The sequence below is a fragment of the Sturnus vulgaris genome, chromosome 3, assembly GCF_052056855.1.
Source record: "Sturnus vulgaris isolate bStuVul1 chromosome 3, bStuVul1.hap1, whole genome shotgun sequence".
Lineage (NCBI taxonomy): Eukaryota > Metazoa > Chordata > Aves > Passeriformes > Sturnidae > Sturnus > Sturnus vulgaris.
The window spans coordinates 38,661,817-38,678,191 of NC_142245.1; the positions used below are offsets into that span (position 1 = coordinate 38,661,817).

The 16,375-nt window shown below is 39.2% G+C and overlaps 1 protein-coding gene across 4 annotated transcripts in view; it reads right to left on the bottom strand.

Annotated features, from left to right (window-relative positions):
- AGPAT4 (1-acylglycerol-3-phosphate O-acyltransferase 4) overlaps nucleotides 1-16,375 on the bottom strand; it is a 74,093-nt gene that overhangs the window by 40,362 nt on the left and 17,356 nt on the right. The window contains exon 2 of one of the 4 annotated variants that reach the window (XM_088161409.1): nucleotides 10,926-11,047. The exons of the other annotated variants lie outside the window; for them this stretch is intronic. The gene's annotated coding sequence lies outside the window, so the exon portion shown is untranslated. The remainder of the gene's footprint in view (nucleotides 1-10,925; nucleotides 11,048-16,375) is intronic. 4 annotated transcript variants of the gene reach the window in all.

A 16,375-nucleotide genomic window follows, 5' to 3' on the forward strand; every position in this document is an offset into this window, starting at 1 on the left:
GCAGTAGCTGGTGTCAGGTTCCATGAATATTATATTATGTTTTTTATTACACTATTCAGTATCTGATGTACACAAAGCAGGAAGTCTAGGACATCGAGCAGAGACAGGCAGAAGAGATGAGCACTGAGAGAAGAAACTTGAAAAAAGTAGGTGAAAAAACTTAAAGGTGTTAACTGCTCTGGAGTGCTCAATAACACAGCACTTGATAACCCTTATCTGATTAGTTCAGGCTTGCACAGCAACCACTTTCCAAAGAGGTAAACAACTTTCTTTTTCTGGCACACAGACTCACCTGGGACAAAGCAAAACATCACCTGATCCATCACACATCCCTCTCCTGTCATGCCTTCATCAAGTATGATCCCACATCACGCCTCACCCCTGGGCTAACTTCTGTGTCCCTTTGATGAAGCTGTTGAAGCAATGAAGCTTAAATGAAGAGTAAGTATGATGTTACTCCAGTTCTCATTTGTATGGTTTGGGTGGCATATTGCTGTCTAACTCCCAAAACAGAAACTTGAATGAAAGCAGGGTGACCTACATGAAGCTTAAGTAAGTGCCATCTTTAAAATGACAAAATAAAAAAATCAAATCTAGTAATTACAGAGAGGTTACAAATCTGGTCTCATAAAACACCAAATAAAAAAGTACTTGCCATCAGGTATTCAAGTTTCTACAGTTTCTTTTCAAATATTTTGCTGATGCCAGAAAGGGATTCCAGGAAAAAAGGGACTACGAATCTACCACTTCCAGGCAATGTTAAGCCATTTACTTAGTACAATAAAAGAAATTCCTATTAATAAACTTTGTGGATGATATCAAGTCAGAACAGAGTTTAAGAATCAGATGACCTTGAGAGGTAAGGTAGCATAAATGGAATTAATTTTGATGGGAGACATCACTGCATCATATCTTGCAGAATAATAAAAATAGAGCCTCAATTTGGAAATGGCTAAACACCACTAGCACAAGAACATTCATGTCTAAAGTGGCTAAAAATACAGGCATCCAATATTCTGAAGATTCTTCTGATTACTTTGTCAGATAAAAATGCTTAGCAGCTTTGTAAATTGACTAAGAATCATTTTAAAAACACTACATTATACCACTGCTAGAAATTCAGTGATTCAGGAACTCCTTTCTATTCTCTGTAATTAGGGAAAAAAAGTGAGATTTTCTAAACAGACTGCCTTACAGACCTCTCTCCTCTCTTCCAGCACTGCTTGAGAAACACACTGCAGACTGAGAAACATTCTGCTACACCAGGCTACAATGAGCATTCACTGGACTAGAGGGAAGACAGTGTCTTGCAGCAATGAGCAAAGGCTTCTGTTTAAGCAGGGTAGCAACAGACAGAAACCTTTCCCAAGGAAGTTCTCTGTTGACAATTGCGTTCCAATTCGAGTATCCACATAAGCAAACACGAACCAAGTTAACAGATGTCAGTCCTACCTTGTATTTATTCAATCACAAATGACTTCTTTGATGAGAGTCATTAGCATGTTCTTAATTATAGCGTGATCAGCATTGTCCACACTCAGGTCTCATGCTTTCATTCAGAGCAAAAGTACACACACTCATGTGACTGAGTTTATTTTGCCATATGCATTAGGCAAATTATTTGACTCAAGTGAATCATGTTTAACTCATGTATTTAGTAAGAAGACTTGTTCTCCTTCAATTTTTCTCCTCCTTGAATGTATTCTTGGAATGATTTCTATATATATAAATTTATCCTCCTTAGTTTCAAATGAAAAATCAAAAATTTGGGCTTTAGAAGGAAAGCATTTCAGAACAAGAGAGAAAATCCCATTATTTTTGATGCTCCACATCTCTGCCATCAACACATTTAACCTGTATTTTCAGCAACTGACAAGAACTGACATGAATTTATCTCTGAGAAAAATGACTGATGATACAAAAAAACTGTAGTTGCCAAATCAAGTAGCCTCTAGCACAAATTGGAAGAAAAGTGAATTAGGGAACCAAACAAAGGTAAATTAAATTCTAAGAAAATCTGCAGTGTTTTTAAATAAAGTCTCTAGTTATCAAGACTTACATTTCATAGAGGTGTAAACACATAAAAAGAAGGAACTATGCTGTCTGCAGAATGACAGAACAAGAGAACCAGGGATAATGGCTTCTAAGGTTTCTATAGTTATCCAGTTAAATTTAAATTTGGATTTTGATTTCCGGTAACTGTTGCGCTCAGGAGAAATATCTACATATTTCCAGATATAATATGCCACAAACTATTAATTTTTAGATTCAAGTCAAGGCATATAACTTCTACTTAATCTCTTATGCACAAGATATTCCATCTGAATTTCAATAATGGAAGAAAAAAAAGATCAAGTAGCTGTATTATATCATCAGAGTTAATGGTGAATAACCATGGAACCTCTATCACTGAGAACACTGTTCAGAACAAAACCATTACTCATTTTTCACTTGCATTCTATGAATTCACTCTCTCTGCCTGTAATCTTACAGCATCTCATCACGTGAAGTCTAGAGAGACAAGAACTATGTCCCAGTGCTTATTTTAGCTTCTTAATCCCTATCAGTGACTTACACAAAATGTTCTTTAGAGGGACAATAAGGTCAGAAACTACAAATCAAACAAATGGCTTTCATGAATTAAAAATAAAGCACTACAGATCAAATATACTTATCAAGTATCAACCTGTGATTTTTGTACTGGGTGCAGCCTGTAACCCTTCAAGATGATGCTACCCAAATATATAAATATACAAAAAATCCCCATTTTTTTCTCACTGAAGAATGTAATACACATGGGAAAATGCACATTCTGTTAAGACAGACATATGCCCAAAGTATACAACAGTATTACACCACACTAAAGGACACTGGTGCCTCTCAATTCACATTTAGCTTGATTGTGCTTGCATTTCTCTTTCCTCAAAGCTTTTAGAAAACTAATCCACTGCTGGAACATCACAACCTGCTCAGACAGCCTGCAGATCATGTGCTCTGGCAGACGAGGACGCAAATGTGCCGTTTGCTTGTCTAACCTCTCACTGCTCAAATTGAAAGGGTATCCACAAAAAAAAAGCATTGCTGTCTTCCTGCTATGTAGCTCCAGTGGCTCAGTATAACTGCAAAAATTCTGCACAAAGAGGTAATAAGCTTTTTTTTTTCTTTCCGTATCTGGTGCAAGCAACAGTGTTGTATTCTTAGAACTATCTGTGTTGAATAATCTTCCTAGAAAACAGAGTTTTAGCTTACATGGTCCATGGAAATCTTGCATCATCAACAGGTTCCAAGTTTACCCTTGTCTATTCATTTTCCAGAAAGAGAACCTCTGGAAGTTACAAAAGGCAGGCTTTGCTTCTCTGGTTACCCAAGCCATTTTCCTATTCAGTGCTTTGCAAATTATGAAGAATAGCAGCCAGACACCATTTCAGGTTGGTACAGGAGAAACAGTCTAAAAGGCACAATCTGACTTGTCATAGCAGTAGTAAAATAAAGACCTGTCATACAAACAAGTCATGCACATGTCAGGAGTAGAGAAGTATCACAAAATCATATGCACTTCTGATATTTCTGACAACTTTATCATGAGTATTTCTGGCACCACAGAAAAAAAAGGAAACTTTTCAAGATTTAACAAGGGAATACAATATTACATAAAGTATACCGGTACCAAAATATTATTCCATGACAAACTGATCAAAACTATAGAGGAATCCCCAAAAAAAAAAAAAAAAAAAAAAAAAAAAAGCAAGCAGCCCATTGCAAGTCAGTTATTTCCTTGAATTTAGCTTTAATCCTTTCTGAATCACCTTTACCACCTTCATTGCGCCAACTTTCTCAAAATGAAAGACACACAGGATCCATGTGACTCACCGACTTGGATGTCACATTTATCAGCTTGCAAAACAACAGGGGCTTCCCACCTTTCAGGCCACACACACTACTGATTTACCATGGATCAGAATACTCTGCTTTGACTCATGCAGGCTAACACTTCCTCTTTGCTAAGGAAGACCTATAGCTTTTTAGAAACAACTCTTCTTAAAGGCCATCCAGACTTCTCACAGGATTTCAAACACGCAAAATTAAGAGGAGCACAGTAACAGCATCAGCTCTATCAGACCTATCAAGTGCAGACTGCACCTTTTAGGCTGCCAGCTGGCACTATGCCAGAGGTCTCTGTGGTTCTGTGCAGGCCATTTGGATCTCCTCTAAGGTCTTGCCTAAAAAGCTGGAAAGCAGAAAGCCAGTGCAAATAAACACTACTTAGCATTTGAGTTCACCGAGCTGTATTCAAAGGCTTAGACAAGAACCTCCTCTGGTATCAGTACTGCTGATTCAATGTCTTTGCAACATCTTGCACCAACAGTAGAACTAAGAAAAAGGAACAGGAAGAGCCTTGAGGTCCTATGTAATTAGGGGCCTTTCATTTGAAATTGGTGTAATTTCTACCAGTTCAAATTTTTATCCAAGTGGAAGTGCCATGTAATCCGACTGCAGTGGAAGAAACATCAGCTGGTTCAGCTGAAGGACAGAAATCATTCATGTCCCTAGGTTACTGTGGGCATCATTACTTTCAGTTTTTTTCTGACTGCCAAGGGTGTGACTGAGAAGCTTGTGAGACAAGCTTATAGCTTCAGCTAGATGTCATGCAAGGATTTTTTCCAACAGCCTGCCTCTGTGGGAGAACGCTTGCATGGAGGCTTCCACAAGGAAAAACTCAACACACAGTCGTCCAAATCTAGATGTTGCAGCATATCAGATTACTCCTTAATAAAGCAGCAGGCAAGTGAGCATATCTCAAGGTTCAACATGGAAGACTTTAATTTACGAACCTTATGCAAGAGGTACATACTCTTGAAAAAAGTACAGCTTCTTCTACTAAGAGTTTAGCATCAAATCTGAAGAGTAAGTCTCTGCTCTTAGTGAAGAAAAAAAATAGCTGAACAGCAAAGAAAAATAAAGCTAAAAGTACATTCAAAATGCTGTTTTAAAATGCACTTCATTTTTGCAAATCAGAGTTGGCCATTTATCAAAAAGCCAACACAACAAGGAATGGTGGACAGGAAGGAGAGTTTCACCGGCCATCTACCATTCCTGGGAGGGGGGACAGAGGGAGTCCCAGGCTGGCCAGAGCCCACTGCTCACCCCTTAAATGTAGAGACTTAAGGCAGGGTATGCAGGGTACAGCAGCAGTCTTCAGGCAAGCATGCAAGGCAGTGTTTTTTTACAGAGAACAGGGCACACACAGGTTGCTGAAAGAGGAGCTCAAAGGCATGCATTATACAGAGGCAGCCTGTGACTAGAATGATATGCTAAAAGGAACACTTAATAAAGTATGTCATTTTGAATATTAAAGTACAAACAAAGGTTTCACTTTAAAGTGGTAACAAATCACCTACGCCCAACACTTACTAATTTGTCAACATAACTTCAAGATAAAAATCACGGATTAGGAGAGAGACCAAGTATACTGTGCTCTTAAAAACCAAACCAAAGATTGATGGTGAACAGATTTTTTTTCTCTCAAACACACACTGACATTTAGTTAAGTTGGCCAGATTCTCTTCTGGCATAAAAATAAGCTTTGTCTTTGGTCTAGTTACTGTTAACACCATGCTGAGTTACACAAAATAAGGATTAGACTCATCGTACCTACTACAAAGCTAAAGCTTTATCTGTGCTTTGATCTTCTTAGCAATTTCACCTCAGTGCTTGCTTAGTCATAGAATTAAAACCTGCATATACATGTGCATAAAGTGGCTAATGTACTAAGTGAAAAATACGTTGCTTTATTAAAACATTATGGCTGTAATTTTGAAGGCTGACATCACATAATGATAGTTCTGGTGCTTGCTGTGTCTCAGTTCCATGGCCAAGATCCATTTGATTTTCTTATGAAATTAAGACAAGAAAACACTATTGATAAAAAAGAGATTCACCCTTCTTGATGGGCTGTCATCAGTGGTTTCTCAGATTAAATGTACAAAACAAAATAAACTACGAACAGTTTAATATGGCGAAGACAGCATTCCTGTAATGCAGCCAAGCTGAAACTGCTTTGGGAATCAAGATCAGAATCAGATGTAATGCAAGATCTTAAATGCACAAGCCTTCATGGTATACAGAAAGCCAGAGTGGGCTTTCCTCATAGGGGCTATGCTAGGAACTGAAAACTTGTGTTTAAGACCTGTAAATTAAGGCATGGCTCTAGTATTTGAACCAGCATTGGATCTGGGCACAAGCCTTACACAGGACCCTTCCAGTTCCTGCATGTGTTCTGGCACAACACCTCACTTCCCAGCTTCACTCCAGTTCCCATTCCCATAGTGCCTTCCCTTTCAAAACACATATACATCATTCCAGTTTAATCACACAGATTCTCTCCTTCTAAAATAATATTCACAAAATGTAAAATTCAGTATTTCTTGAGGTGAGGAAGAAATTTTAAGTCAGCATATGTAGTCTTGAAAAAACTTTTAAGTGATCCTTCCTGCTCTAGTGCAGTTCTGAGCTAGAGGAGTGGAGAAATATGAAAACAAGTTTTGTTCATTTCTTCAGCCACTGCTCCTTTTAAACTATCTCCATGCCCCAAGTTACAAAGCAACCATCCTTCAGAAAAAAACCCAAAAAAACAGCTGCACACTTCAAACATTTAATTTCACAGCTTTTTTCTGTCTTTTATCCTGACACAATCTGCCTACAAAACAGCTTCTCTCCAAGTTACACAGTGTATGGAACAAAGCCAGCCTCACAAGTACAATGGGTTTAACACACACACAGATCTGCAGTAGTCAGTGTTTTGAAATGCTCTTTTCAAATCCTTTGGGAAAATTAATTATTTAACAGCCACGTGTCAGAGATATTTGTCTCACATCTGAAGGCTCCTCTTATCCTTATTCCCCAAGGAATTTAGCAGTACTCCCACGTTTCAACAAACCAGCAGTTCCTGGCTTGGTAACAGGACCAGTCAGTGCAGATAACAATCAACCAGGCATTTTCTCCTGCTGCTTTGTCCACCTGGACAGCCCCCAAAGGTCAGCACAAAGCTCCTTGTTGAAGGCCTAATGAAGCAGTGAAGAGAGCAGCAGGAATGACCTTCCAAACATAATATCACCAATCAGTAATGGTGCCTTTCCAGACAGAAAAGTTGGTCTCAGAGGTTTCTTCTACTAGCATTTATTTTTTATATCTGAAGAAAAGACATCCTATAAAAGTACTCACCTGCAACAGGTACTGCTCATGTATGAAAGAGAAAAACTCCCTCTTCCTTTTTTGAGTCTTTTTACAGCTAGAAATCAATGACACAAGTTGGAAATAAAGGAGAGCCTCCAGCATCCTGACTCTATATGAAGGTCAAAGACAGCATTATCATTCCCCCACTATTTAGGGTAATCAACTTTATTTTCCACTTTCTAATACTGTTCACAGGAACCACCTTTGAAAAACAGTCCTGAAGATTCCTATGGCACTCCAATATCCTACACAACACAGGAGGAACCTAGCATACCACTGCTCTTAAAAGAGGCCCAATTCCCATCCCCACCTTTCCAACACAGAAAAATAACTTTTCAAGGACTTATTTGCATGGCACATATGCTGAGCAACAGCATAGGACAGCTCTTTCCCAAAAATTTTAAGTCACTAAATCCAACAGTGTAACCACACAGCTTGGACGGCTTCTGGGATATTGTTTGCTGTTCTGCTCACTGCACTTCCATAATTAATAATTATAATTTGATTTCCACATGAAGAAATCTATCACATCTCAAAGATTAATGGACTTGCCATTCGAGTTTTTCTAATTCTCACCTGACAACTGCATGTACCAAAGAAGCTCCAAGCTATCATTGTACAAGAGAAATTTAAATCACCTTTCAAGAAAATCTGAATTTTAGGCATGAATTAATAAAGAGCTTGTGAAGACATAAGAGAGACAAGCTTCATGGTAAGCTTTAATCCAAGCAGAAATTTTCTGAACTCTTCGTATTTAAAAAAAATACCAAAAAGATACTGTACCACTAAAAGGAAAATGCACTATATGGTCTCAATTTTAAACTAGATAAATTAAGTACATAAACAAAGAGGCATGCCAGCTATTTTGCCTGTATCTCTCTCCTTTGTGATCACAAAAGGCTCAAATAATAAAGTTTTGATATATTTTGGTGGGTAAAAATAGAACCCAATCCATACAATACAAGCATTTTTCTGAATACTGCAAGCTTAACATCTCCCTCCCTATCTTTTGCCTTGGTACAAAGAATAGCAAAAGTCTGTCATATAGACCTTAGAGATAAATTATATGAGTTCGAAGGAAGTAATAGATTATTTAATTCTCTATAGTTAGATTTCCAGTATAGTGTCCTTAGCAAACTGCAGAGGATTAGCACACTGCACATCTTTAGAAGATATACTCTATGAGCAAAGGGAAATACCTGGAAAATGTCAGAGAATGGTATGAGATTCCTAGGAAAAAAAAAATCCAGTAGGATAAGAGAGTAGCTCCTATTCAGCAGCCTCTGACAAAAGCCTCCCAGCTGCAGTTTTCCAGAAACAAGGGTAAGCTTTAGAAGTGCCATCAAGAAACTGAGTTGGTACAATCACTATTTATTTTTCCTTACCTAACACAGACAGATACATTCATTCATCAAAATCTTTCATTAGCAATACATATTGATCTGGGCATCATTTAAACAGAGTCGTATAAGTACAGTGTAAGAGCAGTACAAAATTTATGCACAATGAAAAATCTCTCACCTATTAGGAGGCCCACTTGTTTTTAACTCCCGAAGAAAACCCACACTTAGAGATGCAATATACAGGAGATTCAATTTAGAAACACAGCTAAATGAACATAGAACCATGAGAGAAAAGAGATGTTAGTTATTGACACTCCAATGCAATTTGCTTGAGTACAGAAAAAGCACACTGAAATGCTGATAAAAGTGTGCTAACTGAAGAGTAAAACAATCTGTACACAAACAATTGCATTGTAATCTCTTTATGGTTCCTTATTTTGTTTCAAATGATATTTCGGCAAGGAACAAGGTAGGTCTGGAAAACTGGTAACTGCCTTTCTGAAACCAAGCAGATGAAAAAACTGTTTTGTGCATATTTTTATTTGGCTTCTTATTCACAGCTAAAGGATTCCTCCTCCTGAATATGGTGTTGGAAGAAATGTTTAAGTATATACTACTCCAAGATGGATGTAAAGGAAACTCAGCAACAGTCTCAGAAGCAAGAAAACAATATAATCCTTAAGTATGAAGCCTGAAGGTTGCAAGCAAATCACTGGAAACAAACACCTAGCCACAGAAGAGTGCCAAGCATGTGCACTTAGAAGCTCTTTCATCTCAAGTGCCACACTGAAAAACCTCAAGTATCTGCTGAGAGGACGTACTGGTTCCTACTTGGCTAGGAAATCCTCCTGTAAAAAAATTAGTCAGATATCAGATACTTTCACTGGACCAGCTGCTGAAATTCTTTTTACAAGATGAGCCTGAAAACCTACTCCATGAAAACCTGCTGTTATGTGACTGTGATTTGAGATGAGGAAGGATCACTCAGACATACACTTTAAGGGGTGCACGTTGCCCATAAGGGAGCGGGAGGGGGTAGAAGATGCAGCAAATGAGACACGACAATGCACCTCACTAGGATGTTGCACCAGTAGATCTCTTCCCTGACAAAACACAGGAGAATTCAAAGTTCCCACAGCACTCCTTCCCACGGAGGTACTGCACTTCCCTGGAGAGGGCTGGATTACTCCTAGTTTATATTCGCTTGTAAGTGGTGATGAATGAGCTACTCTCTGCACCTTTGCATGAAGTTTCCACATCATCAAGGGACTATCCTTCAGCTACAGTACCATTACAGCAATAAAATCAGACGTGTAGCTGAAATATGAACAAATATGAAATGATCTTTTGATTGTGATATTCACCCTTAAATGAATAAACAACTGCAGCACCAGAATGCCTTCAGCTTCTGTGCTATATCATGGGTCATTAGATATCATGTTCCTGCATTATGCTGTGTCAGACTGAAATGCTTTTGTAGAAACACTCCAAAATTTACCCAGGAATCTATGGAAGCTTTCTGGCCAGATCTAATGTTTAAGTGATGTGAGATGCTAGACACCAAACAGAATGCAGTTCACTTATTGCTTCTCTGTCATCTCTCTTTCCAGTCTGCAGTCAGCATCACACTTCAGACCAGGAATCTGAGGCAAAAAAACAAAACAAAACAAAACCAAAAAACAAACAAACAAACCCTAAGTCACACAAAACCCGAACACAAAACAAACAAAAAAACCCACCCAAAATCAACCAAACAAACAAGTGACCTCTACAAAGGCTCCAGCAACAACCACAACAAAATAGTATCAGTGACAGTGAAGATGCCCTTTTCATTAAAGGTCAGATTAAGTGCCTCTCTAGCTCATCACTAGTCTTGTATAGAAAGCATCAGTATCAAAAGCTTTTTCACATTCATTTTTACAGAAAGCAGTCCCCTTCTCCTGAACTGAGAGCTGAGCATAACAGATCATATTTCTTGTAGGCTGAACTAGGAACTCTGGTAAAGGTCATGCACAGATGTCATTCAAACACACCTTCACCACACTCACACAGCATGCCTGCAATCAGCATACAGTCCTGTGTGACCCATTCAAGCTCACTGCCAATACTTGAACATCTACGGAAACTGAGTAACAACACCTGCAAGTGGCACAAAATGAGAAGGACTGAAATGTTTTTAGTTGATACAACAAGTTAATGACAGTAGGGGAAAATATGGAGGCATATGCTAGACACTGCAGAGGACTTATTCATAGCAATTAATGCAATTCCACAAACACAATCTGGAAAAAAAGTTCAAGCTGTGATGGATGCAGCAAACATACACACATACACTTTATCTTACTCTACCAGTAAAACAATGGAGAATCTGGTGCAGTAATTGCTCCGTCTTTCCAAATTAAAGAAGAGAAAGTCAAGGTTTGGTCTCATTGGAGAATTGTTCAGATAACCAGAAGCACTGTCATAAGTACCTAACAGGTAATAAAAGGGTATTAGAGAATAGGCCGAAGGAAGACATTAATGAATTAAAGTAGATGACTTCAGTGTAGATGATTTCTACTGAAGTTTATTTTTTCTAGAGTTTATTGACATTAAAACTAACGCGGGCATTTTCTTAGTACACTATTTCCACAGTTATTGCCATGGCTTGACTTGAGAGAAAAAGAAAAGGCTAAACTGATGGTCTAGTTTTCTAAAGGTTCAAATAAACATCTTCCCTTTGCAACACTATCAAATCTGGATTCCAATTTTCCCCCAGCAGTTGTTGTAAACTTCCCATAATCTTCACCAGTGGCTTTGTATGGACATGGTATGTCAAACTAAGAGAACAAAGGCTCGTGTAGACAAGTACCTCTTGAGAAAAATACATTTTGCACAGATTACTCAAAACAACATTTCAGAGTGGCTAAGAAAGCAGTCTTAAGTGTCCTATGAAAAACCCTTCTCTACATCAACACTGACAAGCATAACTCACGTTGCTTTATAAATAAAATACTACAGAATTGTGTTAAGGACACTGTGCCATACTTTGACAACAGCAGACTGCTTCCTCTGCAGCATAAGATGGTGATAAAGAGAAATGGAAGAAGAAGGAAGTCTTACCCCACTGAGCACCTCTTGCTTCCCAACCACTTAACTGCACCAAAGGAGAGAATTCTCCTCCCTGCCTCAGCACCACCTTCATACAAACAAGTAAAATGGCTGAGGGCTCCTCTAAACTCCAAGAAACGAAGACTGAGAATTAGCAAGGCCCTGATACTACCACAAAGCCTTATTCAGATATTCATTCCTCACATTGCAAAAACCTATAGCTGTACATGGAAGGAATTAGGTTTACTGTGTTATAACAGTCAGGCAAGATGATGGAACTTGAAGTAGTTCTCAATTTCCTCGTTTTGTTTCTAGGAAGCTCAGTCAAAAAAAGAATTAGTTTCCATCTTGTTTTTGCTGCAGTCGATGAACAGGCATCAGGGTGCCTCGTTCTATACGAACAAGGATCTTCCCCTCAGCAGGATCCACAAACTGCAGCCTACATAGTGTAACTTTACCCAGAGGTGTAATAACACCCCTTTCATGGCACAACAATAGGTATTAGTACTGCTACAATTTATTTATGAAGGCAGATTAGAAGCTAAGTTGATTGCTTTTAAAGCCCTTGCACACCTATCCACATGACCATGTCATTACTGCCAGGTCTTTTGTTTAAACAGCGTTCACCTGGTGCACAGTCAGCAGGAGGCCAGTTTGCCACTCACCCTGGGAGCACAAGAAGCTCATTTCCAAGAGCAAGAAGGTAACAATTGCTCTACTCACAGACAAATATCTCCCCCTCAGCACCTCTAAAGAAGCCATGTATCCTGTATGTGTATGTCTCAGGGCACAGGCTAGGCACGTGTCCTGAACAGTCCACAGGAGCCCAGCACATTCTGCTTGACCTGGGGCTGCATTTCCACAGCCAAGCAAGCACAAACTGATTTGGGAAGTACAAACTTTGCCCAGCAAACTCTGCAGCCATGTGCACATACGGCACAAACCCAAGACAACCTGTTCCCTCTATGCGTCTAGCCAATTTCACAAGCTACTGCGGAATAGCTGTGTGTACCCCTTGTGGCAGTGTGCTGTCACGTAAGAGGGAGGAGTAAGGTGTATTCCCACCTCTTCCAATTCAGGCACAAACAGCATCTAGGAGAACTGGGATGTACTCAACACCAAGTGCTTCCTACCTTGGTTCTCTGTCTTTTAGAAAAAGAAACTGAGGACAAAACGTTCCTAAATTATTTAAAAATAAAACCCAAGATTGATTGCTTACCCACTCTTTGCTCTTGTGTCAACTTTCAAGCATACTTATATTTGAAATTTTTATTATTATCACCCTGTTGAGGTTTGCAGTGCTCAACTTCGTTTTTAGGGTGCATGATGTTGATTGCAGCATGAGGGACTTGATCTGGGTTGTCATTTTATAGAAGTGAGGGGTGGATTAACAGGCAATTGAACCAATCCATGACTATGTATTTGAAGCCAGAAAATATTTTCTGTAAGTTCGAAGCCTAAAGATTTTTGGTGTCTTGTTTTTGTTTTCGGAGGGTTGTTGGTTCTTGTGTGTGTGGTTTCTTTTGTTGTTTTTTTGTTTTGGGGTTTTTTTGGTTTGTTTGTTTAAACATGAAAGAGGGTGCATAACCCTTACCAATCCTGTGGCTCATTTCAATGCCAGCACAGACAAAAGTTTGCTCTTTTGAAGCTGGATGTCCACTCTTTGCAACAACACTCTTCAGTGAAGGTCAAGGAAGAGTTTATTAATCGTAAAGTATGAAAAGTATCTTGGAGATATAAAAGCAACCCAAACTGCAATATGGAGAATGGATAACACACCCCTTGGAAAGCATCCCCAATGGTATTACATATTGGACCAGGTCAACAGAAAAGCTAAGCTCTCACCCTGTTGACTCACAATTGGTTTCAAGAAAGGCAATAACTTATCATCAATTGCTGAAGGCAACTTGGTATGTGCCATTACACCTGTTCTGTTTCATTAAAAGCAAGTTGTTGCTCTAGTTAATCCTTCTGACAGTCACTTCAAACTGGAAACCAGGTTCTCAGCTCTTCTCTAACTTGCACTGATGACAAGTTTGATGTCTGTGGCTTCAGCCTTCTGGGCTGTCAGTACTTACAGTGAGAAGCTGCAGTGCAGGTGCCAAACTCATGGCAGAGAAGCAGCAGCTTCACACAGCTACCTGTGCTCGACCAGCACACCACAGTTACTCCATGCAGACAGCTCATGGCAAGAAGCTGCTGAAGGGTCTGGGGCACAAGTCTTATGAGGAGCAACTGAGGGAGAAAAGGAGCATCAGGGGAGACCTTATCATTCACTACAGCTACCTGAAAGCACGCTGTAGCAAAGTGGGGGTTGGCCTCTTTTCCCAAGTAAAAGGTGACAAGACAAGAGGAAATGGATTCAAATTGCACCCAGAAAGATTTAGATTGGATGGATATATGGGAAGCTTTCTTCATGGAAAGGGTCATCAAGCACTGAAACAGGCTGCCCTGAGTCATCATCCTTGCAGAGATTTAGAAGATGTGTAGATGTGGCTCTTAGGGACATGGTTTACTGGTGCATTTGGTAGTGCTGAGCTGACAACTGGACTCAGTCATAAGGGTCTTTTCCAACCTTAATGATTCCATGAGTCTGTGAATACTTCAACCTGAGCTAGTCTGATTTGATCCATGTGAACAGAGAAGCACTCCAACTCAAGCGAGGACAAGTCATTAATCACAACAGCACTTTAGCTTCCCATATGCATTATGACAGCAGACAGTGCACGACAAGTGAGAATATTACGTTCTTATATAGGAAGAAGAAAGGAAGAAAAAGGGTATAAAAAAATACTGCTACTTGAAATACAAAAACCCCCAACTTGCCTGAAGGGCACAGCATCAAAGACAAAATAACTCTCCAATTTCATGAAGCCATTTATCTCTACCTTTGACATCAAATGGAAAACAACTGAACTTGCAGGATCTAAGGATAACTGCTGCTTTCATTCCATTTTTCAATTAAACCATGCCTGCTCTATTTCACTCTTTGGTTGACCTGGTGACTCAGGCTGTATCAGGCTCTCAAGGTAACGTGATGTTTGTCACCACTGCGAAAGCACATGCCTCTTTATATTCTCCAATGCTGAACCTCATTGTCTCCAACTGTAGGCTGTTTCCATGACTTTCATCAGACCCATACAGACCTGACTTATTAGTCACCACATCAGTAGCCCCCAAAAACACATCCATTTTGATTAATTGGTCTTTAGTTCTTTGAAATATTTTTTCAAATTAACTATCATTTTCCCCTTTCCAAATATCACTCAGATAAGAGTGACTCATCAAATGCTAGCTTGCTCTGTTGTAAAGCTAAAATAAATGGCTTTAACCTAGACATAGTTTGCTCTGAGTATGACTGGGCAAAAACCTCACAACGCAATCTATTCCAGTGGCATCAACACTGAAGACTGGATCAGCAACCCTGAGTTCAAAGCCATCTGCCCCACGAAGGACAAGGAGGCAGGATTACTCCCTCTCCCATACTGTCCATCCCCCACTGCACTAAGTAGCCAAATGCAAGAATGGGCCAGAAGGCATTGCATGAAAAATAGTAATATATACCTACATATAGCTGTACAGTATCTTCTACATGCCATGGCTTCAAACATATGCTATACTGCCAGGCAAAAGATAAAAACCTGGCTATATTCAATGCCACTGTTTGTACATACAAATGAACAGTACTTGCAAACTCACTTCTTCAGGGACATACAGACTGCAAAAATGACGTTTTTCAGAAAGAACATCATCTCTCCATTGCAGAAATAATAAAACAGCATCCCAAATTTATTTGGGCCTATACACTTTGACGTGTTTGAAATTTAAGTCAAAAGTATGTTTTAAAAAAAGCTTCGAATAGTGGCTCATCAGAGTCACTGATGAAAGATAAATAAACCCTGGTGGCCCCCAAGTTGAGGCACGTGACAGATTTCTACCTCACACAGTTTATTTTGAATACTAATAATGTTTTTCCATTTCAGGTTCCTAGTATCAGAAAAGGTTACTTGCTGCATTTCTACAGCACAATTGTTAAATGCTGTATTGGGAGGGCTGTTTTCTCCAGTATGAAAACATCTGCAAGTCACTTAGCATTGACAGCAACATTGCACTTGAATCATCTTTAGGTAGGAACAAAAAGCATGCATTTTGCATGCATTTTAGTTTCCTTCTAAGAAAGTACTTCTAAGTTTCAGAAAGGCCCAGGGAAATCTCTCTGGAAGGCAGACATATTTAACAGCACACCTAAATACTGAATGTGGGTACATTAGCATTTCTGTAACAGTTTCTGTGAAGAATTCTCTCTGCTGTAAGTTAATTCAGTTGCGTGGAAGTCAGAAGCAGCAGTACAATAAAACGCTGAAACTGCAGTTGTAGCTCTTTAAAAGCAAATATATCAGCAAACTGATTATAACAAGAAAACTGCACATGCTCTGATAATTCACTGTTGTCAGGTGAAGATTCCACCAAACTCCAACTAATAGAGAACAAACAAATGGGTACAGCTCTCCCTCACTGCACTGGAATTGCCTGTTTTGTCGAGTTCCAGTCAACTGTCACATATCTCAGAAGTTTCAAAGGTCTGGTCTATCTACAATATCCTGAGCTCATGCCCTCATCTCCCCCTGAAAAATCAGTATCATTGCAATCTCTGCTTCTTTCAACTGGTTACAGGCTACCTGCTGTATTCTGAATTATAACTACATCCA